Source organism: Equus caballus, chromosome 1 (genome assembly GCF_041296265.1).
Source record: "Equus caballus isolate H_3958 breed thoroughbred chromosome 1, TB-T2T, whole genome shotgun sequence".
In the NCBI taxonomy this organism is placed as follows: Eukaryota; Metazoa; Chordata; class Mammalia; order Perissodactyla; family Equidae; genus Equus; species Equus caballus.
This window is the reverse complement of record NC_091684.1, coordinates 140,928,073-140,954,244: the sequence shown is the minus strand read 5'-3', so window position 1 is coordinate 140,954,244 and position 26,172 is coordinate 140,928,073. Positions and strand designations below refer to the sequence as shown.

General features: G+C 38.6%; 1 protein-coding gene across 32 annotated transcripts in view; it reads right to left on the bottom strand.

Moving 5' to 3' along the window:
* The window catches only part of CSNK1G1 (casein kinase 1 gamma 1), a 189,430-nt gene extending 167,250 nt beyond the window's left edge, over window positions 1-22,180 (bottom strand). For 5 of the 32 annotated variants that reach the window (XR_011425782.1, XR_011425773.1, XR_011425785.1 and 2 more), the window contains exon 1: window positions 16,675-16,781. The gene's annotated coding sequence lies outside the window, so the exon portion shown is untranslated. Of the gene's footprint in view, window positions 1-16,674; window positions 16,807-21,705 lie in introns of those variants that run through there. The other 27 variants (XR_011425784.1, XM_005602999.4, XM_070234707.1 and 24 more) reach the window with 16 other exon arrangements.
* Between the last annotated feature and the right edge of the window lie 3,992 nt (window positions 22,181-26,172).

The following is a 26,172-nucleotide window of genomic DNA, read 5'->3' as shown; positions in this document are numbered from 1 at the left end:
ACAATTCCATTTATAATAGCATCAAAAAGTATAATATACTTAGCAATAAATTTATATAAAGAGGTGTAAAATTGTACACTGAAAACTAGAAAACATTGCTGAAACAAATGAAAGAAGACCAAAATAAATGGAAAGACATTCCATTAGAAGACTTAATATTGTTAAAATGGCAATACAATTCAAAGCGACCTACAGATGAAATGAACCCCCTGGCAAAATCTCAATGGCCTTTTTTGCAGAAATGGAAAAGCTGCTCCTAAAATTCACACAGATATTATCAATCTCTGCTCTGAGGTGTATAAATCATGGAAGTCGGGTCATGTCCTCACAACAAGAAAACTAAAAAACAAGATCTCTTCTTTCATCCCTCAGAGAATTGAGGTCACAGGGTAAATCACAGCCCTGAAAACTGGAGAGAGAGAAAGATAGGGAGAATCACGGCTTACTGGATGCAAAAGCCCAAGAGCATAAGCCCATTGCTGGAGATATTATTTCTTTTCATAAACCCTACAAACACGGAGAGAGTAGGATGAAATATTTAAATTGATGACAGAAAAAAAAACACCAACACAGAATTCCATAGTCAATGAAATTATCCTTCAATAGCAAAAAGAGAAATAAAGACTTTCTCAGACAAACAGAGGGAATTTCTTGCCAGTAGATCTACCTTGAATGAAATGTCAAAAGTTCTTCAGAGAGAAGACAGATGATATACATAAAAAACTTGGATCCACATAAAGAATATTAGAGAGGGAATAAATGAAGGTTAAATGAAATCTTTTCTTCTTTTTCTTAATTGATCTGATAACTATGGGTCCAAAATAGGAATAGCAACAATTAGGTGACTACAGCTTATGTATAAGTGAAATGAATCACAGAAACGTCATAAGGGACAAGAGGAGGAATTGGAAATCCTGTTATAAGGTATCAGCACAAACCACGAAGCAGTATAATGTTATTTGGAAGTGGACTTAGATTAGTCATAAATGTATAACGCAAACCATAGGGTAACCACTAAAAAAACTTAAAAATTCATATGCAATTGCAAGGGACAAGAAAGTAGCCAAAAATACAATCTCAGAAAATCTTGAAAAACAGAATTGGCAGGCCACACATCCTGATTCAAAATTAACAGAAAGCTACAGTAATCAAAACAGTGTGGTACCGGCATAAAGACAAACAGATCAATGGAATAGAACTGAGAGACCAGAAAATTCATACATCTATGACCAATTGATTTTCAAGAAGAATGCCAAGACCATTCAGCGGGGAAAGAATAGTCTCTTCAACAAATGGTACTGGGACAACTGGATACCCATATGCAGAAGAATAAAGTTGAACACTAACCTCACACTGTATAACTCAAAATGGATCAAAGATTTAAATATAAAAGGTAAAACTATAAAATTCTTAGAAGATATACAAATGGCCAATAAGCACACAAAAAGATGCTCAACATCACTAGTCACTAGAAAAACACAAATCAAAACCACAAAATACCACTCCACACCTATTAGCATGGCTATAATCAAAAAATAGAAAATAAGCATAGGTGAGGATGTGGAGAAAATTATAATCCTTGTGCATTGCTGATGGGAATGTAAAATGATATGGCAGCCATAGAAAACAGTTTGGTTGATTCTTCAAAAGAGTTAAACACAGAATTACCACATGACCCAGCAATCCCGCTTCTGGGTATACAAGCAAAAAAAGTGAAAGCAGGGACTGGAACAAGGATTTGTGCATCCATGTTCAACAGCTTTTCAGCTGGGGAAGATGAAGACATCTGGAGGGAGTGGTGATGGCTGCACAGCAATGTGAATGTACCTAATGCCACAGAACTGTACACTTAAAAATGGTTAACGTGGTAAATTTTATGTTACATATATTTTACCGCAATCTTTTTAAAAAAGCATGGGAAGAGAAGGAACCACTGTGTGAATGTGTGCAGTAAGCACTTAGGATATATGGCAGCTTAAGATAGACAGCTACATTTAATGAATACTTAAAATGTGAAATCTGACCAATTAAAGTAAAAACGCTCTACAAAAAAAAAGGGCAAAGGACTTGAATAGATATTTCATCAAAAAAGATATACAAATGGCCAATAAGCACAAGAAAAGATGCTCAACATCATTAGTCATTGAGGAAATGTTAAATCAAAACCACAATGAGATACCACTTATACCAACTAGGATAGCTGTAATTTTTTTTAAAAACGGCACAAAATAACAAATGTCAGTGAAAATTAGAACCCTTGAAGACTGCCAGTGAGCATGTAAAATCGTGCAGCCACTGTAGAAAACGGTTGGCAACTCCCCAAAAAGAATTACTGTACAACCCAGCTATTCCACTCCTAGGTACATACCCAAAAGAACTGAGAACTGGGGGACCGGCCCTGTGGCTGAGTGCTTAAGTTCTCAGCTCCGCTTCGGCGGCTCAGGGTTTCACTGGTTCAAATCCTGGGCGCAGACATGGCATCGCTCATCAAACCATGCTGAGGCAGGGTCACACCTGCCACAACTGGAAGGACTCACAACTAAAAATAGTACACAACTATGTACCAGGGGGCTTTGGGGAGAAAAAGGAAAAATAAAATCTTTAAAAAAAAAAAGAACTGAAAACAGGTATCAAACAAAAACTTTAAAAAAAAAAAGAACTGAAAACAGGTATCAAACAAAAACTTGTCATCAAAGTTCTTAGGAGCACTATTCACAATAACCAAGAGGTAGAAACAACCAAAAATGTCCATCAACTGATGAAAGGATAAACAAATGTGGTATATCCATACAATGAAATATTATTCAGCCATAAAAAGAAATGAAGTATTGATACATGCTACAACATGGATGGACCTAAAAAACATTATGCTAAGTCAAAGATGCAGACACAAAAGGTCACATATTATATGATTCTGTTTATACAAAATATCCAGAAAAAGTAAATCCATACAGACAGAAAGCAGACTAGTGTTTTCCAGGGGCTGTGGAGAGGGAGGAACAGGATAACTGCTTAATAGGTTTGGGGTTTTTCCTTTTGAGATGATGAAAATCTTCTGGAACTAGATAAACATTACAGTTGCACAATACTGTGAATGCACCAAATGCCACCAAATTGTGCACTTTAAAAGGGTTAATTTTGTTATGTGAATTTTAGCCTAATAAATAAGAGGGTGCAAGAACAGATCTGATACTATCTTACGAAAACAATTACCTCCAAACATGTCAACTTATTTCACTACTTACTGCTTCTCTAAACTAAAACAAAATAACACTGAACTATTTCTTAAAAACGGCCGTAAGATTAAGATGCTTCTGAGCTTTTTCTAAACCACAGTATTTTTCTAGAGAGGGAAGAGCTTCTCAGGCATAATTTACTCACAGACTTAATTACTCTAAAAGTCTAAAAGACAATTTTTAAAAGCTGGATGAGGTGGCTCTTCTAATTTAGTCACCATGAGCAAAAAGGCCAAACAAAACCCGGAAACTCAGCTATCACAAGTTACTTCAAACTGTATACCTTAAAAGCACACTACAAAAATTTCCACTGATTATTTCTCACAACCACTTTCACAAAATAGTTTCAAACGGGCTAAACGACTTGCCCTGTTACCCACTGTAAGCACTATTTCCATTCTGACAGTGACTTCTCCTTGCTATCTGTCACCTAGGATTAAACTTTTCTGAGTTGGTCTTCTCCTTTATCTTTTGGTCTCCAGATATTATTAGCTATTTCTCCAAAAGAGGCTATCAGAGGTAGAGATACGTGAGCCTGACATGCCATCAGGCACTGTCACCAGCAGTGTGAACTTTGGAGGTAATCTTCCTTTCTTTGCCTCATTGCCTGATCTGTAAAACAGAAATAGCCACATTTCAGTGGCTTGCTGTGAGAATGAAAGAAGATAATGTGTCCAAAGCATTTAGCATACGGCCTATACATAAACTCAATAAACTGCCATCATTGTTACTACTATTCTGTATTGCCAGTAATACTTCAATAAAACAGGCCCTCACTGCTGCTAGATAATGTGTATATCTCCTCAACTGGCTTCCTTCATTCCTGTCTTTTGGTAGTCCAAAGGATTCTGCACATCACCATCAGATTCACCTTGCTACATGAAAATACATCCTGTTACTCCCCAGCTTAAAAAATCTTCAATGGGTCCCTACTTATTATGATATCAAATTTAACTGCCTTTGCCTGACTTTCACTATCCTCTAATAAAAGCTGTTCTCAGGGCTGGCCTGGTGGTTTGGCAGTTAAGTTCGCACATTCCACTTCTCGGCAGCCTGGGGTTCACTGGTTCGGATCCCAGGTGCGGACATGGCACCGCTTGGCAAGCCATGTTGTGCTAGGCATCCAACATACAAAGTATAGGGAGATGGGGATGGATATTAGCTCAGGGCCAGTCTTCCTCAGCAAAAAGAGGAGGATTGGCAGTAGCAGTTAGCTCAGGGCTAATCTTTGTCAAAAAAAAAAAAAAGCTGTTCTCAAACTTTATTGTACGTCAGAATCATATGGAGTGCATGTTAAAACACATTGCTGGACCTCATCCCTAGGGTTTCCAATTCCATAAGTCTGGAGCAGAGCCTCAGAATTTGCATTTGAAATAAATTTCCAGGTGATGGTAATGGTGCTGATTGAGGAACCACACTTTGAGAAGTACTGCTCTAAAATATGAGCCCATTCTGCCTCCTTAAACTTATTTCTCTCTACTCCCTACCCAGTACATATTGCTTGGACTGGATTAGTCTTTTCACAATGCCCCATTCTCCCTCCCCGTTTAACTTTGCTGCCACAAAACACTTTTTTGTCTACCCAAATCATACCCAGCCTATAAACCTGTGGTTCTCAAGACTGCCTACCCATTACAATCACCTCGGGAAGCCTCAAAAAACTATGGATGCATCACCCCTAAGATTTTGATTCAATTGGTCCTGGGAAAAGTTTGCCCAGGTGATTGTAAAGAGGAGCCAGAGTTAAGATCCACTACTTTACCTTCAATTGCCTTCCCATCAGAAATATGAACATTCACTGAATTTTCTCCCCTCTAAATTCCTATAGTATTCCCAGATTATATCATCAAGTTTGCACTTAGTTACTCATCAGGTTGTATTACTCTCTATCTTTCATTTTAAGTCTTGTTTCTCCAACTGGTTGATGATCATATCTTCAATTTCTATATTCCTACAGTACTAGTATGGATAAATACACAGTAGGAACTCTGTGGTTAATTCTTCCTTAACTGTGAATTCAAATTAGAACTCAGAGCTTTAAAATATTCCTAATCTGTCCAATTCAAGAAACTATAGGAATGGTGTCAGCATCATGGCATAATGAGCTTTCCCAATAATCTCTCCCCTCCAACATACAACAAAAAGGACATTCACACTCTAAAAGAAGACATCCAAACACAACACACAAAACGTCGGAGAGACCCACACAGGCATACGATGGAGGGCAGAGAGGCTGGAGCCCTCCTCAGAGGAGACAGAACAGGGTAAGAGAAAACTTCACTCCCTCCCATAAAGACCGTGATCCGGGACCATGGAAGGCCCACAAGAGGGAAGGAATGGGGGAGGGGACGTTCATTCACAGGAACATCAAGGATGCCTGGTGGGCTCTTGCAGCCTAGAGGGAAGCCCTCTACTGGGAGGAAAACTTTCACAGGGGGTGACCTTATCAAGCCAACACCCCAGGAGAGCAGATAGCAAGAGCAGAAAAAGAAAACCCCCAAGAGCAAGCAGGAGAAAGCACCCGTCCCCCAAACCATGCAGCCCGGCTCCAGCACCTGGGATTTCGGCTGAAGGTAGAGGGCTCAGAATATGCACCTCTTGAGACTCATCCAGTGGCGACAGGGAGTAACTGTGATCAAATAACACCAGGCTGTGAAAACACAGAGCCACTCCCTCTAGCAATATCAAACATTATATTAGATATCCAGACCAGAGAGAAAATGAGAAGTACTCTGAAATCCATCCTGAGGACACAGAAATATGTAATCTAAATGACAAAGAATTCAAAATAGCTATCATCAAAAAACTCAACGAGTTAAAAGAGAATGTAGAAAAACAATTCAACGTGTTCAGGAGCTACTTCACAAAAGAGATCGAAACTATAAAGAAGAACCAATCAGAAATATAGAGAGGAAAGACACAATGGAAGAAATAAAACAAAATATGGATTCTCTGACGAGTGGACATCATAGATGAGTATCTCAACATAATCGAAGATAGACATGTTGAAATGCTCGAGATAGAGGAGGAAAGAAAATTAAAACTAAAAAGAAATGAAGAAAGTCTCTGAGCTACATCTGGCTCAATTAGGAAATGCAACATAAGAATTATAGATATTCCAGAAAAAGAAAAAGAGAATGGAGGAGAAAGTTTGTTCAAAGAAATAATAGCAGAGAACATCCCAAACCTAGGGCAGGAGATGGAAATCCACATGGAAGAAGCTACCAGATCTCCTAAATATGCCAATATAAAAAGACCTACCGCAAGGCATATAGTAGCAAAACTGGCAAAAGTGAATGACAAAGAAAGACTACTAAGGGCAGCAAGGCAGGAGAAAATAACCTACAAAAGAAACCTTATCAGGCTTTCAGTGGATTTCTCTGCAGAAAACTTACAGGCTAGGAGAGACTGGAATGACACATTCAAATCGTTAAAGGACAAAAACTTTCAGCCAAGAATATTCTACCCAGTGAAAATATCCTTCGCATATGATGGAGAAATAAAAACTTTCCCAGCCAAACATAAGCTAATGGAGTTTGTAGCCATGAGATCCCCCTCTACAAGAAATCCTCAAGGAGACCCTAACCTTAAAAAAAAAAAAAAAAGGGAGAGGGGCCAGCCCCATGGCTGAGTGGTTAAGTTCACATGCTCTGCTTCAGCGGCCCAGGGTTTCACCAGTTCAGATCCTGGGTGCAGACATGGCTCTGCTCATCAGGCCATGCTGAGGCGGCATCCCACATGCCACAGCTAGAGGGACCCACAACTGAAAAAATATATACAACTATGTACCAGGGGGCTTTGGGGAGAAAAAGGAAAAATAAAATCTTTAAAAATATATATATATCTATGCACCCAACACAGCAGCACAAAAGTACATAAAGCAACTATTAACAAACCTAAAAGGAGATATTAAAAATAACACAATAATAATAGGGGACCCCAACACTCCACTCACATCAATGGATCGATCATCCAGACAGAAAATCAACAAGGAAATAGTGGAATTAAATGAAAAGCTAGATCACTTAGACTTAACAGACATATATATAACACTCCATCCAAAAAGAGCAGAATACACATTCTTCTCAAGTGCACACAGAACATTCTCAAGGATAGACCATATGTTGGGAAACAAGGCAAGCCTCAATAAATTTAAGAAGACTGAAATAATAACAAGCATCTTTCCCAATCACAATGCTATAAAGCTAGAAATTAATTATAAGAAAAAAGCCGAGAAAGGGACAAAGATGTGGAGACTAAACAATATGATATGGAACAAGCAATGGATCATTGAAAAAATTAAACAAGAAATCAAAAAATCTCTAGCGACAGGGGCTGGCCTGATGGCTCAGGAGATAAATGCACACATTTCACTTTGGAGGCCCGGGGTTTGCTGGTTTGGATCCCGGGTGCGCACCTCTGCACCACTTGTCAAGCCATGCTGTGGTAGGCATCCCATATATAAAGTAGAGGAAGATGAGCATGGATGTTAGCTCAGGGCCAGTCTTCCTCAGCAAAAAGAGGAGGACTGGTGGCAGATGTTAGCTCAGGGCTACTCTTCCTCAAAAAAAAGAAATCTGGAAACTAATGAAAATGAAAACATACCATACCAATTCATGTGAGATGCAGCAAAAGCTGTATTAAAAGGGGAATTCATCACAATACAGGCTCACCTTAATAAACAACAAAAGTCCCAAATAAGCAATCTCAAACTACACCTAATTGAATTGGAAAAAGAATAACAAACAAAGGCCAAAGTCAGCAGGAGAGAAATAATAAAAATCAGAGCAGAAATAAATGCTATTGAAACAAAAAAGGCAGTAGAAAGGATCAATGAAACAAAGAGATGGTTCTTTGAGGAGATAAATAAAATTGAAAAATCTCTAGCCAGACTTACAAAGAAAAAAAGAGAGGAAGCGCAGATAAATAAAATTACAAATGAAAAGGAGAAATAACAATGGATACAACAGAAATACAAGGGATTATAAGAGACTATTACAAAAAACTATGCCAACCAAATGGACAATCTAGAGGAAATGGATAAATTCTTAGACTCTTACAACCTCCCAAAGCTGAATCAAGAAGAAATAGAGAATCTGAACAGACCAATCACAAGTAAAGTGATTGAAACAGTAATCAAAAGCATCCCAAAAATAAAAGTCCAGGACCAGACAGCTTCCCTGGGGAATTCTACTAAACTTTCAGAGAGGATTTAATATCTATCCTTCTCAAGCTATTCCAAAAAATTAGGGAAGATGGAATGCTTCCTAACACATTCTATGAGGCCAACAGGACTGTGATACCAAAGCCTGACAAGGACAACACAAAAAAGGAAAACTACAGGCCAATATCGCTGATGAACATAGATGCAAAAATCCTCAACAAAATACTGGCAACCCAAATACAGCAATACATCAAAAAGATCATACATCACGATCAAGTGGGATTTATTCCAGGGACACAGGGATGGTGCAACACCCACAAATCAACAAATGTGATACACCACATTAACAAAATGAGGAATAAAAACCACATTATCACCTCGATAGACGCAAAGAAAGCATTTGACAAGATCCAACAGCAATTTATGATAAAAACTCTTAGCAAAATGGAGATAGAAGGAAATGACCTCAACATAATAAAGGCCATATATGACAAACCCACAGGCAACATCATACTCAATGAGGAAAAACTGTACACCATCCCTCTGAGAACAGGAATGAGGCAAGGATGCCCAGTGTCACCACTCTTACTCAACATAGCACTGGAGGATTTGGCCAGAGGAGTTAGGCAAGAGAAAGGAATAAAAGGAATCCAAATAGGGAGAGAAGAAGTGAAACTCTCGCTGTTTGCAGACGACATGATCTTAAATATAGAAAACCCTAAAGAATCCATCAGAAAACTAATAGAAATAATTAACAACTACAGTAAAGTTGCAGGGTACAATATCAACTTACAAAAAACAGTTGCATTCCTGTACTACAACTTACAGAAAGAGAACTCAAGAATACAATTCCCATTTACAATTGCAACAAAAAGAATAAAGTACTTAGGAATAAATTTAAGGAAGTGAAGGACTTATACAATGAAAACTATAAGACATTATTGAAAGAAATAGATAATGACATAAAAAGATGGAAAGAGATTCCATGCACATGGATTGGAAGCATAAACATAGTTAAAATGTCCATATTACCCAAAGCAATCTACAGATTCAGTGCAATCCCAATCAGAATCCCAATAACATTCTTCACGGAAAGAGAACAAAAAATCCTAATATTCAAACAGGGCAACCAAAGACCCTGAATTGCTAAAGCAATACTGAGAAAAAAGAACAAAGCAGGAGGCATCACAATCCCTGACTTCAAAATATACTACAAAGCCATAGTGATCAAAACGGCATGCTACTGGTACAAAAACAGGCACACAGATCAATGGAAAAGAATGGAAAGCCCAGAAATAAAACCACACATCTTCGACATAGGTGCCAAGAACATACAATGGAGAAAAGACAATCTTTCAATAAATGATGTTGGGAAAACTGGACAGCCACATGCAAAAGAATGAAAGTAGACCACTATCTCACGTCATACACAAAAATAAACTTAAAATGGTTCAAAGACTTGGAGATAAGTCCTTAAACCATAAAACTCCTGGAAGACAATATAGGTAACTTTGACATCGAACTTAAAAGGATCTTTTTGAATACCATGTCTTCTCAGACAACGGAAACAAAAGAAAAAATAAACAAGTGGGAGTTCATTAGACTAAAGAGCTTCTGCAAGGCAAAAGAAACGAGGATCAAAACAAAGAGACAATCCATCAATTGGGAGAAAACATTTGCAAATCATATATCCAATAAGGGGTAAATCTCCATAATATGTAAGGAACTCACACAACTAAACAACAAAAAAACAAACAGCCTGATCAAAAAAATGGGCAGAGGATATGAACAGACATTTTTCCAAAGAAGATACACAGATGGCTAATAAACACATGAAAAGATGTTCAACATCACTAATCATCAGGGAAATGCAAATCAAAACTACACTCAGATATCGTCTTATACCCTTTAGAATGGCTATAATCACCAAGACAAAAAATAACAAATGTTGGAGAGAATGTAGAGAAAAGGGAACCCTCATACACTGCTAGTGGGAAGGCAAACTGATGCAGCCACTATGGAAAACAGTACAGAGATTCCTCAAAAAACTAACAGAACTACCATACGACCCAGCTATTGCACTACTGGATCTACCCAAACAACTTGAAATCAACAATCCAAGCAATACATGCACCCCTACGTTCACTGCAGCACTATTCACAATAGCCAAGACATGGAAACAACCCAAGTGCCAATCGACTGATGACTGGATAAAGAAGTTGTAGTATATGTATATACAATGGACTACTACTCAGCCATAAAGAAATCACCCCATTTGCAACAACATGGATGGACCTGGAGGGAATTAGGCTAAGTGAAATAAGTCAGACTGAGAAAGACAAACACCAGATGATTTCACTCATATGTGGAAAATAAACACATGGACAAAGAAAACAGTTCAGTGATTACCAGGGGAAGGGGAGACGGGGGTGGGCACAGGAGGTGAAGGGGAGCACTTATGTGGTGACAGACAAGAAATAATGTACAACTGAAATTGCACAATGATGTAAACTATTATGAACTCAAAAATCACTGCCACAACAAAAGAAACTATACTCTCTTTTTTTTAATACAATTCTACAACAAACTCATTTTGTTATGGTGAGTCATTTAACTCCTTCCTTTTCCAATAAATAAATTGGAAAGAAAAATACTAATGTATCAAAATGCTATGGAGAATAATAAAATGATTAATAGCATCATAAATAGCTTCAGAGTTGCTTCCTTAGAGCAAATGGCCTTTTCCAAACCCATTAAACACTGTTTCAAAACAGTTAAAGAGAATTAAAGCACACATATTTAAAGATGCTGAAGCTCTGAATAGTTCTATGATTTGTTTTCTCAACAGATGTGTATCCTTCAAGCCCTGAATTCACCAGATGCATATTAATCCACACTTTTAGATTTTACATAACACTCTAGTTTTATAAATACACTACCACATTAAGCAGAATTCCACTGCTGCTTTATGACATTAAATATTAACAGATTATTTCCATTGTGCAAAAAAATCCATTTTAATGCAGCCAAATGTGTGCTTGCTTAATATAGACTATAATATCTTCATTATTTTTGAATTAGCCAATTTCTATATAGAATGTGAAAAATAACAAATTTACTCTAAAGATCCAATGATACCTGGTACTTCAAGAAATACACACTCACTCAAGACTTCACAAATTAACTGGGAATCCAACCAACTATTTGAATTCTAATACTGTAGTAGTTTAATAGTCCACTTAAACTTCCTGAAAAATTTACTTCTTATAAAATCATAATTTCTTCATTAACTGAAATGAATTAATTAGTGTATTATATCAGAAATAGGACTGGACTGGGAGTCAGGAGACCTAGGTTCCAGTCTGACTCATTAGCTATACAATCTTGAGCAAGTCACTTAGCATCTCTGCACTTAAGTAGTCTCAGCTGTAAAATGAGAGAGTCTAAACCATCTCCATGTTTTTCTAGCTTTATGATTCCATAATCTCTGAAACTCATGAAACACAGGCATTAGCCAGATGGATCCTATTAAAGATAAAGTAAGCTTATGTATTGATTGATTTGGAGAGCATCTATCTCTGGAAAACCTGAGTGCTTCCACAGAAACAGATTATTCTTTGTCTGTTGTTATTTAACTAGGTAAAAAAGCAAACAAAATCCAAAAGTGAAACTATTAAACAATTTTTACATCACACATTAGATGACCAAAATATTTGAGTGTCACAATACTAATTAAGAAAATAATTTTGGAAAGTAGAAGGTGTCCTAGAAGTCCAGGACAGTCATAAAAGCAACTGAAAAGAGGATTCTAGCTAACAATTACTACTTAAGCTATGTGAGAAATAGTGTCTCAGGACAGCATTTTATTACTTTTAGAATAGATATTCCCCCCCTGAGTCACAATTGGAAATAATCAGGCAACGACAGCAGTACGCATGACATCTCTTCCTACTGAGTCTTTGCCAGCTCAAGCTTCTGGATAGTCTTCAACAAGTGTAATAGGAAGAAGCAAACACTGGAGAAGGTGGCCAAGAAATCTGCACAACAACAAAACACAAGCGACAAGTGGCAAAGGACCTTAAGTTTGTGATAGTTCAAAAACTCTGAATTTAGGTCTCCTATCAAGCCCCTTTACTACCTGCAACTGTGACATGGCCAGTATCACATTTAGCTCACACTTCCTAATGCCTAATTACATATCTCAAACAAAGAATTAAGTACCTGTCAATTAACACCTAATGACCTAATATCTATCTTTTTGAAAGGGAAACTCAGACTCTCAACAATACTTCTAATCACATCTGAGAATGCTAGGAAAATCTCTTTTCAAAACCACCCCCATAAATTATTTTATCATTTTAGTTTCTAAAAAAACAGTAATGCCCTGGGCTTGGGGTTGGGGGGAGGGATGAACTGGTAGAGCAGAGGATTTTGGGCAGTGAAAACACTCTGTATGATATTATAATGATGGATAGATGTTATTATACATTTCCCAAACCCACAGAATATACAACAGAAAGAATGAATCCTAACTTAAACTATGGACTTTGGTGATTATGATGTGTCAATGTAGGTCCATGAATTGTAATAAATGTACCACTATGATTGAGGATGTTGATAATAGGGAAGGTTATTCATGTGTGAGGGCAGAGGGTATATGGGAAATCTCTTACCTTCCTCTTTATTTTTTTTTTTTGAGGAAGATTAGCCCTGAGCTAACTACTGCCAGTCCTCCTCTTTTTTGCTGAGGAATCCTGGCCTTGAGCTAACATCTGTGCCCATCTTCCTCCACTTTATACATGGGATGCCTACCACAGCATGGCGTGCCAAGCAGTGCCAAGTCCGCACCCAGGATCCGAACTGGTGAACCCCAGGCCGCCAAGAAGCGGAATGTGCGAAGTTAACCGCTGCACCACAGGGCCGGCCCCTTACCTTCCTCTTAATTTTGCTGTGAACCTAAAACTGCTCTAAAGTAATAAAGTCTTTTTAAAAAGTACATTAACATTTCTAGAATAGGAAACATTTTTTAAAACAATTGGACATCCTTGTGCAAAAATATGAATACAGACACAGTCCTCAAAACTTTCACAAAAATTAACTCAAAATGTATCTTAGGACTCATGTGAATATAATGTGAATGTAAAATGCAAAACTATAAAAATTCTTGAAGATAACATAGGAGAAAATCTATGTGACCCTGAGTCTGACAATGAGTTTTTAGATAAAACACCAAAAGTATGCCTTACGAAAGAAAAACTTGATAAGTTGGGCTTTATTAAAATGAAAAACTTTTGTTCTATGAAAGACACTGTTACGAGAATAAAGAGATAAGCCACAGATTGCAAGAAAATATTGGCAAAACACATACCTGATAAAAGATTTCTATCTGAAATACACAAAGAACACTTAAAACTCCACAATAAGAAAACAAAGAACCCAATTTAATAATGGGCAAAAGATCTAAGGAGAAACCTCACCAAAGAAGATATATACAGACAGGTGCTGCATAACGTTTCAGTCATTGACAAACCACATATACGACGGTGGTCTCATAAGATTAGTACCACACTGCCTAGGTTTGTAGTAAGATATACCATCTAGGTTTGTGTAAGTACTGTAGGGGAGGAAGAAATTTTCCTCTATCCTTCTAGGTTCTTCTGGCTGGTCTAAGAATTAACTTGACATGAGACAGGCTAACAGAAGAAAAACAAAAGTTTAATAACATGTATACACGGAAGAAACCCAGGAAAACCAAATAACTAGCCAAAATGGCTGAAGCCCTCACCTTAAATACCATCCTCAGCTAAAGACAAAAAAAAAGACGTTGGAGGGGCCGGCCCAGTGGCGCAGCGGGTAAGTGCACACATTCCGCTTCTCGGTGGCTCGGGGTTCGCTGGTTTGGATACCGGGTGCAGACATGGCACTGTTTGGCAAAAAGCCATGTTGTGGTAGGCGTCCCATGTATAAAATAGAGGAAGATGGGCATGGATGTTAGCTCAGGGCCAGTCTTCCTCAGCAAAAAGAGGAGGATGGGCAGTAGTTAGCTCAGGGCTAATCTTCCTCAAAAATAAAAAAAGATGTTGGAGGTGGAGAGAGTCAGGGACTTCAAAGGAAGGAAAGCAATTCACAAGCAGGTGAAAAGGAACAAACATTTGGAAAACAAGCATTTGTTTGGCTACACAGAAACAGAAGAACACAGAGGGGAGCCCAACAAACAGGGTTTCCTAGGTTCCTCCCTGTCTACCACCTAATTCATGTTATGCTAAGGTGATAGCGCGTTTCCTGAAACAGGTTTTTTTATCTGAATTCTTTTAGGCAGTTAAAGGGGAGGTAACAAGAAAAACTTTCTGAGTCTATTGTTTATTAAAAATAAGCAGCCTAAAATAATCCTCATGTTAAACAGATACATTTTGGGGTGGCAAATTTGATTCCGCTTCAGTACACTCTACGGTGTTCACAAAATGACAAAATTGCCTAATGACACATTTCTCAGAACGAATTCCTAACATTAAGCAACACATGACTATAGATGGCAAATAAACACATAAAAAAGTGCTCAACATTGTATGTCATTAGGGAACTGCAAATTAAAACACCTATTACAATGGCTACACTACAAAAAACTGACACCACCAAATTCTAGCAAGGATGTGGAGCAACAGGAACACTCATTCATTGCTGATGGGAATGCAAAACGGTACAACCACTGTGGAAACCAGTTTGGCAGTTTCTTACATAATTAAACACAGTCCGACCATGCGATCCAGCAATCACACTCCTAGATATTTACCCAAAGGAGTTGAAAGCTTATGTCCACACAAAACTACACATGCAAGTGTACAGCAGCTTTATTCATAATCACCAAAAAAATGGATGCAACCAAGACGCCCTTCAATAGGTGAAGGGATAAACAAACTGTAATGTATCCACGTAGTGAAAAATTACTCAGCAATAAAAGGAAATGAGCTATCAGGCCACAAAAAGACATGGAGGAAACTTAAATGCATATTACTGAGTGAAATAAACCAGTCTAAAAAGGCTACATACTATATGATTCCAATACAAAGTTTTGGAAAAGGCAAAACCAGAGAGTAAAAAGGTCAGTGGTTGCCAGGGACTCTGGGGGAAGGAGTGGTGGGATGAATAGGTAAAACACAGGGAACTTTTAGGGTGGTAAAACTATTCTGTATGAAACTATAATGGTAGATACATGTTAATATGTATTTGTTAAAACCCACAGAACTGCAACACCCAAAGAATGAACCTTAATGAAAACTATGGACTATAGTTAATGTACCAATATTGGTTCATTAATTGTAACTAATGTACCACACTAACTCAAGATGTTAATTATAGGGGAAATGGGAAGAGGAGTTATGTAGTAATGGAGAGACATGGAAATCTCTATCTGCTCAATTATTCTATAAATCTAAAACTGTTCAAAAAAATAAAGTCAATTTTTTAAAAAACTGGGTACCCACAATCTCAAAGAGTAGATACTGGTACTTTAGACTACAGAAATTCTAGTAAAGAAAAAAAGTTCACTTTAAATAAATTTAAATTAAAAACATTCACTTTAATCCCCTTGCCTTTTTCCTGGCATTGGACATATCCATGCTCACTAGCATCTACATCAGAGAGGGATCTCTAGGAAATAAGAAATTCAGCTGGGAAGTTACCTAACCTCAGCTATGGTTAGCAATTTAGCCTGAGGAACTAAAATGAGATTCAGTGATTATCATGGACACTCAAGAACACACACAAAAAACAACTTAAAACTTCTTCAGGGGGCCAGCCCGGTGCCGCAGCAGTTAAGAGCCCACGTTCCGCTTCGGCGGCCCGGGTTTCGTGGGCCCAGGTACGGACATGGTGCCGCTTGGCAAAAGCCATGCTGTGGCAGGCGTCCCACATATAAAATAGAGGAAGATGGGCACGGATGTTAGCTCAGGGCCAGTCTTTCTCAGCAAAAAGAGGAGGATTGGCAGCAGTTAGCTCAGGGCTAATCTTCCTCAAAAAAAAACCACAAAACTTTTTCACATTATTCATTAATGCCACCAGACAAATTAAAGTATATTTATAAATTTATAAAGACGGACATAACGGTATGGTACTTTCATTCAGAGGCCCAAAAGTCCTCAACACCCCTTTTTCTAGGTTAAAAAGTTAGAATATGTAAGCTACAGAAATCAATGTGGGTCCAATGCCACTGTTCCTTGGGAAATTTCTGTGGCATTTTGATGCAGACATCAAACTGTAGCATTCTGAAAGGCTTACCCAGCATCCAGAGGTGTTGTACCAAGTCCTCTTTGATGGCAAGGGCAATGGCTACCTGTTCACTCAGCTTCTCTGGCCCAGGCAGAATCCAAGAAACTATCCCTTTCCTCAGTATGTCTATGCCTCCATTGTGATGGGTGAGTGATTATTGAAGAACAATTCCCATCCATGACATCCCAGCCCCTGCCATAGCTACACTGCCCACTTGGAGCTTCTGGGTAAGGAAGAGACTACAGCAGTATAGAGGTACTCCATCTGTCTTTATACATCACCAGAACATTCCTGCTGCGACAAAGCATGGCTCTCTTCTATCCAGATGGCTCTCTCTTCAGGCCATTCCTGGGTTACCACACTAGTTCTACTTTATAGTTTCTCAAAAATGCTTGGGTCTTCCTGATCCATAGCAGGTGCCAACTACTGTAACCTGAACAAGTTCTGGTCTTTTCCAGCTCAGTAAACCCAAAAGCCTGTCCTCAGGATTTATTAAGATCCAAAATGAAAAGTGACAATTATGTGCCCTATGAACTGTGTAGTACCATTCAGATGAAAACTATAGCAACTGGCATAAGGAGAGGCAAAACTCACTACTGAAAGAGTAAGTTTAAGTGGACTTACCACTAAATTAAAAATCCTCAGCAAAAGCTTCTCTTCTGATTGTGACATCAAAGGAAAAAAAGATTTACCTTGTATCTTCATAACCCATTTTTTTAGCAACTTCCACCAACAAATAGACTATGGTAAGCACTACTGACAAGAATGGTTTAATAAGTAAATGATGACAAAGATGCATGAAGCTACCTAATGTTCAGATAGTTTGAAATAACAATTACTTTTAACCAATGCCTGTGATCTTCCTGTGTAACTCAATATAAAACTGCAAGTTCTCTTAGTTATGTGTTCACTGATATAGCTGAAATTATATAACCTAAATCTACTGAGGATTTTTATTTTTGAAAAGTAATCTGATGAATTCAAAGCCACAAAACATGAAGGGGTGAGGGAATAAGGAATCTGAAACAGATGGCATCTAATTTTTTTTCCTGAGTCCATCTTGAACACAATCCCAATATAATGTCAAAATCCAATTTAGCTCTCCAAATAAGTAATCTACAAAACTTAAAATGGTAGTTTTAAAGTAAATTCACTCTTTTTTTTTCTCCCAGATTCTCAAAGTTTCTATATTAGGCAGAAATGAGTAGCGACAAGTTAGCTGTTAAAGGAGAAAAACTACCATTCCACAAATTCTAACGTTCTTTCATGAAAATCTACTTCCACTTATCTGAAGCCATTGAAGCAGTTTCTATCAAGACTGATGATACTAAAATCTGTCTATGATATTAGCCTTTTTTTCTGAATACAATGATTACTTATCCTTATTAGACACCAAATCATATCTCCAAAAAGAAATATGCTTTAAAATAAACTCTGGAAGAATACTCATTTGGTTTGAGTATGTCTGGCATTTTTTAAACATTTCCACAGTAACTTTCACTCCTGATTTGGCAACACCAATAAAATTAACCGTACTTTGTTTATCATAGGATTCTAGTCTATGGTATAAAAACCTTCCCAATCTTTCCTAAAACTTTCTGAGATCCTCCAAGAGATGGATATTAAAGGAAGGTTTAGTCATTTTTAGAGTTCCTGACAAGCAAATTCCACAAGTAACAACTGCAAAGATCCTTGGAATGGCCACATACTTTGCTTGAGTGGAAAAGGTCATTGAGAAAAGTATCTTCTCTAACAGTCTCCACTGCTGCCTACAATTTAGATAGACCTTTTTACTCTAACAGCTAGTATCCTCCCTCTTAGGCCAAAATAAAGGTTTATTAAAGTTTTATGAGAAGATAGAGGGAAAAAAATGGGAGCTTCTGAAGGCTTTACCAAAGGTAATATGGCCTCAACTTTTTTTTTTTTTTTTTTTTTAGATTTTATTTATTTTTTTTTCCTTTTTCTCCCCAAAGCCCCCCGGTACATAGTTGTGTATTCTTCTAGTTGTGGCATGTGGGATGCTGCCTCAGCATGGTCTGATGAGCAGTGCCATGTCCGCGCTCAGGATTCGAACTAATGAAACACTGGGCCGCCTGCAGCGGAGCGCGCGAACTTAACCACTCGGCCACGGGGCCAGCCCCAATATGGCCTCAACTTTGAGATTCAAAAGAGGATGGAAATAATGATCCAGGAAAGCACAGCTAAAAGCTTATATATAAACACACTAAAGACTTTACATTCCCATAAAGGCCATTTAGAAAGTTGAATAACCTTACAAAAAATCTACAACTGTAGCAAAAACATAATTTAAACTCTTTTTAAAAAATAGTATAGAGGCTGGCCCCATGGCCAAGTTCGTGCACTCTGCTTCGGCAGCCCAGGGTTTCACCGGTTCAGATCCTGGGCGCCAAAATGGCACCAGACATCAAGCCATGCTGAGGCAGGGTCCCACATGCCACAAGGAGAAGGACTCACAACTAAAAATATACAACTATGTACCGGGGGGCTTTGGGGAGAAAAAGGAAAAATAAATTATTTAAAAAAATAGTATATTGGGGCCAGCCTGGTGGCACAGCAGTTAAGTTCGCACGTTCCACTTTGGCGGCCCGGAGTTCACTGGTTCGGATCCCGGGTGTGGACATGGCACCACTTGGCACACCATGCTGTGGTAGGCGTCCCACATATAAAGTAGAGGAAGATGGGCATGGATGTTAGCTCAGGGCCAGTCTTCCTCAGCGAAAAGAGGAGGATTGACAGCAGTTAGCTCAGGGCTAATCGTCCTCAAAAGAAAAAAAATTAGTATAGAGACTTTATTAATAATTTTAAATCTATCCATCCATTTATCAATTTGACCAATATTTATTTGGTGCCTATTATGTAGCTAGAGTGGCAGATAAAATTTAAAATAGTATCTCTACCTCAAAGAGCATGCAAATATAGTTTGAAGAGTTTTATCAACAAAAAAAAAGTTGAACTCTGTTTAAAAGATAGAGACATGGCCAAGAAATATATTTGAAAATTTCTCTCAAAAGTATGCAAAATCTATAAGCCTCTCTAAAAAGTGATATTGAATTACAAACTTTGTACATATACAAAAACTATCATAAAAGCAAGTTATCTGATTTTTTTACTTTGAGTATAAAGTACATTTAAAAATTAAAAATTACTCACTACAAGTTACATCAAAAAGCAAACTATATTAGCTGAAAATCTGACATATAATAGGCTACCTATAACTATCATTTTAAATCTACAAAATGAATATAAAAACTTCGTGTTTCTGATATTTCTGTATTCTCATCATGAATGATTTAAAGGCAGAAATCCATTCCATTTTCATTTATTTTACAGATTATACATATAAGAATTCTATAAGTTTTGCTATCGTTTAAATCTAAAGATGAGTCACAATACTGATACTGATTTTAATCTTAAAAGTACAACTACTTTCTATTTTATGCCCAAACTTTACTTCTTTACAGAGTCATGTGATGTTAATTAAGATTAACATACACTACTTTTTAAATGTTCTTCTTATCAATTCATACTATACTCTGAGAAAAACCTTTGAAACACTATTGGTCATTTCAATAAATGCACGTATTCTGCTTTATTTTTAAGAGTTTTAAAAACTACTGATAACTGAATTTCATCCTACTTAAGATCAATTTCCAGAAGCCACTGAAAGTTCTGTTGTATACATATGTCTTGAAATATTATCCAGTTCCCTTCCTATCTCAAACTTCATTCCACAAAAGTGGGCTACCTTTACTGTGTAAGATTAATGATAATTCATCTTTCAATCAAAAGATGCTTCCATTTAAAGTGGGCTGTTATTTAAATACATGACTCCCCCTTACAATATTGGTAAGAATTTTAACTCATTTTATTTATGAAGAATCTGAATCTCTGCTAAGTTCCACGACTTGCCCAAGATCAACAACTAGCCAGTAGCAGTCTGGGTTCAATCCCAGATTTACCTACCTCAAAGCCAATACTTCCACTTGACCACAATTATCTCCTTAAAGGATTAAAAGATACGCTCAAAAGAAGAGAATCTTGTCTCTGAACGTTCACATATCTATTCTGAGACATCTAGCACCACACAATACCTACAATTCAGTGACTGATTGAAATATAAATGAAGAGGATCTTTCTGCTTCATTTAAACTAGGTCAGGCTTACTGACAGGTAACAAAGAGGCTCAAAAAGGCTTGCCTCAACATGTCTCGACTAAACCTCTATACCTATACGGTTCCCCCAGTCTACTTTTCATAAACCCGCATATCTAACACACAAAGCTATGCTGGACTAGCTTACAGTTTATTGCTCTTCAGAACTGCACTTTTCTAAGATAATTTATACCAGATTTAATATGGAGCTGGGAGACTTGGTTGAATATGCCACTCTGGTACTTTCCAAACGTGAAGTATTTAGGAGCAACAAACCCGGTTCCATCCTCTTTCTTTTACGCTGTGATGCCTGCCCACTTAGCGGGTACCGCTCCTGTACGACGCTGGGGCAAAAGAGCAAGAAAGGAAGAAGTGGAGGAAGCGCAGGGAAGTTGGGTGGAGGGAGGTCTCCTTACCCACTCTTCTGTCCTAGCTCTGCCAAGGGCGGCTCCCCGCGGTGCCCAGCCGACTCACAACCCCCACAACCCTCGAAGCCCAGCTCTGTCCCAGCGGAGTGGGCAGGGGAAGCAGACAACGGAAGCATGGGATTCCCCAGCCACCCCGCCGAAGTCCATGCTCTCCTTCTGGTCCCGGAGGGATGCTCCCCCTTTCAGAGCAAGCCCTCCAGGTGGCAAACTCCCCGTCCAAACGGGCCGAAGTCTTCTGCATCCAAGGGGGCGCCTCCGCTGCAACCTCAATCCGGCCACTCGAAACTCTCCACCAGCCGTGTCCCCCAGCCCCTCCATTCCACCCCCGCAACCCTCCACAGACACATACGACGGCCTGCGCCCCACCCAGGACCTCGGCGTCCCCCTCCCAGACCCGGAGAAGGGCCCCCCCACAACCCCCCACAGACACACACACACACCCTCAGGCTCTAGCCTCTCGGACCCCGTTGAAGCCGCAGCGAGTACCTCGTCCGGCCGTGATCCGGGGCTCAAACGGGGCGGGGTCAGTTCCCTCCCGGAGACGCCAAGCGCTTCTCTACCCACCCGCAGTGGTGGCTTCTCTTTCCCTGGAATGGGAGGGAGGAGAAGTGCGGGAGGGGAGGGGGAGGACGAGGAGCCGAGGAGCGGCAGGAATCAAACCGGAACCACAAGCACTGGCCCCACCCTCGGCCCGGCGCAGAGCACTCCGGCACTCCCGATAGGGCAAACTTAAAGCAGGCAGCGAGGGATGGACACCACCACTTCCGGGTCATCCCCGCTACTGCCCCTCCTTAGCAACCGCGTGGGGTTGCTAAGCGGAAGTGCCCTCAAAGAGAACCACCCCCATTTCTTTGGGGACTACCGGGAGGTAGGTGGGAGTGTGTGCTCCTCTTTGGTGACACCCTCTTACCTTCTACTTTTGGTCTTAGACGGAGCACACGCTTCGCTGCCACAGTCACGAAGCGCATCCGATTTTTCCCTTCAACTGTACTTCCCCCACCAGCCCCCAGCCACTACATACACCTGCTCCCTCCCTCCCTGAGTCGCGGGCCGACCCAGTGGCTCCTCCTAGGATCTCTCCGGTCTCTCGTGGGAATTATTTTCTGGCGATTTAGCAAGCATCTCCCTCTTGCGGATTTTCAGTTATGTTTCAACTGCGTTTTAAAAGTTTCTTCCAATGTTATGAAAGCTTTTTCACGTACTCCGTTCTCCTGTGACAACCCCTGAAACCAAACGGTGAGGAAAGTTTTGTCTTCACCTATCTTCTCTTTTGTAAGGATTGCACAAGTTTGTGTATGATCTGGAAGTAACCTAGCTAAATGGAAGGGCAAAACAAAGATTCGCTGTAAATCGAGTGGAGTGATTTTAATCTTTAAAAGAAAAAGCAATGAGAAAAGGCCAAAGGAAGCCCGTAATCAAGCTTAAGAAGGAGGAACACATTTAATCCTCCATTCAGAATAAACTTTCATACCTACACCGTGGACAAGAAAAGTGTTAATAAGAGACCTCACTTATTCTAATGTCGGGTGATCTGGGCTTTGAAAATATTGGGAAAACTACTTGTTAGGGTAAAACCCAGCAACATAATTAATCCTCTCTGTAGAAAAATGACCCATATTATTATGGCAGTTAAATATTCCGAGAAATGTAGTTGGGCATTCAGAGAAAAATGAGTAAAAATCTTGCCTTTACTTTTCCTACCGTGCATAGGTCTGCTTAAAAGCAGTAAAGCTTAAGAGTAGCTCCTGAATTTGTTCTTTATTCCATGGCAGCAAATGTACTTGCAACTGCTGGCTCCAATTTTATTGGTCATGATAACCCCTTAGTCACCAATATTGAACCGTGGTCCACCTTATCTGAGGCAGAGGAAATGAGTTTTGGTAACTTAAAAGAAACAGTAGGTCTGTTGGTTCCCTGTACCCATGAGACAGCATTAAAATGATTCACCCTGGACAGGAAATTCAGCAAAACCTTTAGGAAATCACTTCAGATTCATGTGTCAGTATGGGTTAAGAAGTCTGAAACATTTTGACCCATGCCATCCACGTGCATACATGTGCGAATATATACATAGACACAAGTCAAATGTAATCTGAGCACATCCAGTAATCAATTCTTCTTTAAAAAACCTGGCTATAAGTGACAAGTGATAAACCTGTTGCCATGACAAAATCGAGCTTGGTATTTCAATTGCCAACAGGCTTAAATATAAAAAATTTTAAGTTAGAAAAGTAAATAAAACTATGAGCCCAATTAGCAACAACTTATCTAAAACTATCGTAGACTTAGGGTCTCTAAAAAATTTAAAACATGATTATGCTAAATGTATTCTGTACATGTTTATTGGGTAAGATTAATAGTTAAGATTAAATGTGATAGTCTAAGCCAACATAGAAATGCAAATCTTACGCATGATTTATTTTTCCCGTCACCTAAAGAAATATGACCTATAACAGCATTCATTTAGATCCTCTCTTCCCTTCCCACAGGTTTTAAAAAATTATTATTCAGTCACTTTTGTATAGGTGTGTGAATGGTTTGACTCCTAGATGATCACATGACCTCTATAATTCTTTCATTTTCAACATATTCATTGCTTGGAGACCTCTAAATATGTACAGCACAATCCATGCCTAAAACTAGCTATGCAGGTTTAACTACACTTTTAGGATTTTGTGAGCCATACTAGAGGAATCCATATTCTTAATATGAACCATAACTAGAACAGTGCTCTCAGATCTAGGCTAGATCTCAAATAGCCTGCAAAGTCAGTACAGTATCTTCATCCTATAGATCAATATAGAACCTCCAGCCTTTTTTCCCAGTTTCTTGAAAGCTGTTTTCGATTTTTTATTGCCTCTTGTAATCATTTAAGAAAGAATGGCATCTAATGTTTCTGGGGTGTCTAATGTTTACTTTGAGGAAACCCAACACTCTGTTACTCATTGGTTAATATTTAAGTATTCCTGAGTAATTAATATTCAAACACTCTTAAAGTTCCATTGGCGTCTCCAAATATTAAAGATACCAAAACTAGAGTCTAACAATTAATAAATACTTGAGATCAGTTAGAATAAATGTAGCCACATTCACCATTTATGTGCCTAAGCGATATACAACACAAAAGACATAACCCCTTATACAAGGGGCTTAAAGAAACTCCCTTAAGACACGTGACATAAAAAGTACAGTGTTTAGCCTTAGGAACAGAAGGCTAAAGACATAACAGCTATCTTTAAATATTTGAAGATTGTCATGTGGAAGGAATACTTTCTTCTGTGTTATTTCAAGACAGAACCAAGAATAGAAGGAGGAAAGTTAGAAAAATTCCAATATTTAACTCAACATTTTTCACACTTAGAGTAGCCAACTAATAAAACAGTTCACCTAGTGAACAGCTGTAACCGGCTTGAGTTGAACAAGATGACTTCTAACATGCCTCCTAATTTTGATTCAGTGAGGATCTCTCCTACCTCCATTTGCTATCCTCAAAAGATTATATCCTCAACCATTATAACAATGATAATTGGACCAAAGCCCAAGTGAACCTTCAATTTTTCCAAAAGTGAGTTAGCCTGAAGGATTCTAAGTACAGTGAGATTTGTAAGTGGTGTTTATGTATGGGAAGGATTCAGAAAAGCAGTTTTATGCTTTTTAAAAAAATGATAAGCATTTGGCATCTTATAAATAACTCTTTGGGGGCTGGCCCAGTGGCGTAGTGGTTAAGTTGTACATACCATTTGGGTGGCCCAGGATTCACAGGTTTTGGATCCTGGGCACGGACCTAGAGCCACTTATCAAGCCACGCTGTGACAACATCCCACATTAAATAGAGGAAGATTGGCACAGACGTTAGCTCAACGACAACCTTCCTTAAGCAAAAAGAGGAAGATTGGCAACAGATGTTAGCACAGGGCCAATCTTCCTCACAAAATAAATAACTCTTTGAGCATACTTTACAATTTTCGCTATAGTATTGCTCTTCCTTTGTGAAACTATGTAAACACAAAATATGTATGATCCTCACAAAGTTCTAGCATTCAAAAATTCCAGAAAAGTAGTTTCAATCGTTGTTTGGTCAGTAATTTGACACTAGCATTAATAATTTGAATAATCTATTCAAAGAGGAAAACTTTGTGAAGAAGGGTATAAAATTACAGACTTAGTTTAATTATCTTTTCAATGTACAAATTTTATTTTTTGATTCACTTTTAATGGAAGCAGGGAGCCTGTGCTTCCCTCATCTTTAGAAGAGGCTAAATTGCCAATCTACATTTTAAAAAGGCTTTGACAAGGAAGCAGATTACATGGGACCTTTGCCTAATAAAAGTGAGACAGCATCAAATGTTGTATATTTGAAAAGAGTGTAGGTTCTTTAGATCAAATTTTTTAGAAACAATTACATATCAAAATTAGACTTCATTGGACACACCACCAAAATTTCTCTCTCTGTCAATGAAAAATAGCAAAATAGCTTTCAGACCCATCAGAACTTGACGTTAATAGAGTTGGTTTGAGCTACTCTTTTTTCTAAAGATTTTATTTTTCCTTTTTCTCCCCAAAGCCCCCTGGTACATAGTTGTATATTTTAGTTGTGGGTCCTTCTAGCTGTGGCATGTGGGACGCTGCCTCAACGTGGCCTGACAAGCAGTGCCATGTCCGCGCCCAGGATCCAAACCAGCAAAACCCTGGGCCGCTGCAGTGGAGGGTGCAAACTTAACCACTCAGCCACAGGGCCAGCCCCTGAGCTACTCTTTAATAAGAAGCCTAATTATCAAGGAAGTACTTAGGATAAAAACTGCTTGAAATTCAGTAACATTCTGTTTGATATCCACCTTTAAAAGACAAAGCAAAAAATATAATCTACAATCATTAGGACTCAGTTTGGAAGATGATAAAATCAGGAC